The following is a 1,410-nucleotide window of genomic DNA, read 5'->3' as shown; positions in this document are numbered from 1 at the left end:
AAGACTATAGACTATGAAGCCCGTGGTTTTCATTCATGGGTTCTCTTTGTTGTCATGCAGGTTTAACTGAAGTTAGAGCCTAGTTTGATGATGTCCTGAGTGATTACATGGTATACCTGTGCACAATAGACATCATTCTGTGATAGGGACCTTAGTACTCCGTGCTGAACTCCTGGAAGAGAATGTTTGATGTCTACATGAGATTTCATATATACAATTCAAGGAAGGACTTGTGAGTGAGGTAAGAAAAGCTTCTGTGTGGGAGCTGGAGGCTGGCAGCTTCCCTGGAGGAGCTGCTTAAGCCACACTCGAAGTCTGAAGTGACAAAGCTTTCTAGACAAACTATAAAACATCATATTATATATATACATATATATTATGTATGATGGCTTTATTTTGTTTTGTCTTATTTTTTTGAGACGGCATCTCAGACAGGCTGCCCTGGAATTTCTACCACATACTTTAAGTGGTCTTAAACTCATGGCTACCCTCCAGCCTCATCCTCTTCTGTGCTAGGATTACAGGCACAGCATAAGCCAGCACATCTGGCTTGCTAACTTTATTTTAATACATAGAAAGAACAAGGTTAGAGGTCAGAGAGGACCATGCATGCAGGAGAGCCATTGTGTGTTCTGGAACAGAAGTTAGGAAATTATCCAGTCTATCATCATATTTGCTCTCTAGTCTTTCAAAGTAAATAAAAGCCAAACATTAAAAGAGCTATCAGTCTGTTATCAAAGAAACAAGAGGACATGAGGAAGAGGAGGATACTCAACATGGTTGCTGGAAATTTCACATATATATATATATGTATATATAATTATTTGAGAATTTCAAATGTTGTGTTTTGATCCTATTCAGACGCCCTCTCACCACTTCACCCCACCTTACTACTCCCTAACTTCATGTTCTTTATTATTATTTGTCTTTAAACTTTTTTCCCAGTTAATTATTTATTTAATAACCACATACTTAGAAGAAGCATTTCATTACAACAGCATTGACATATTCAATAACAATTTTCTGAGCTAAGATGCATCTTTTTCAAAATTGGCTGTACATTTTTAGGTTTACAGTTGAATTATTACAGTTATACAATATTGTACTCAGAACAAACCCTATGAAACATAAAACTAAGTGAGATTTTAGCCTTTAAAAAAGATCTTCATTTCATTATTAAAATACACAGTTTCATACAGAAAAATTCATTTTCAATACAATTGACATTAAGATGATTGCAAATGTGTTTTTAATCTCTATATATCTGATTATTACTAGTCACAGTCTGTTACTTTCTGAGCTCTTTGGCATCTGAGCATGGATATAAAGTCATCAGGTAGATTTCAATGGTAATGTTTTTCACACCTACTAATTACTTTTTTAATCATTTTAAAATTTGTAATAATTACA

The sequence above is a fragment of the Nannospalax galili genome, unplaced genomic scaffold, assembly GCF_000622305.1.
Source record: "Nannospalax galili isolate Female #2095 unplaced genomic scaffold, S.galili_v1.0 scaffold768, whole genome shotgun sequence".
In the NCBI taxonomy this organism is placed as follows: domain Eukaryota; kingdom Metazoa; phylum Chordata; class Mammalia; order Rodentia; family Spalacidae; genus Nannospalax; species Nannospalax galili.
Note: the sequence above shows the minus strand (reverse complement) of the source record.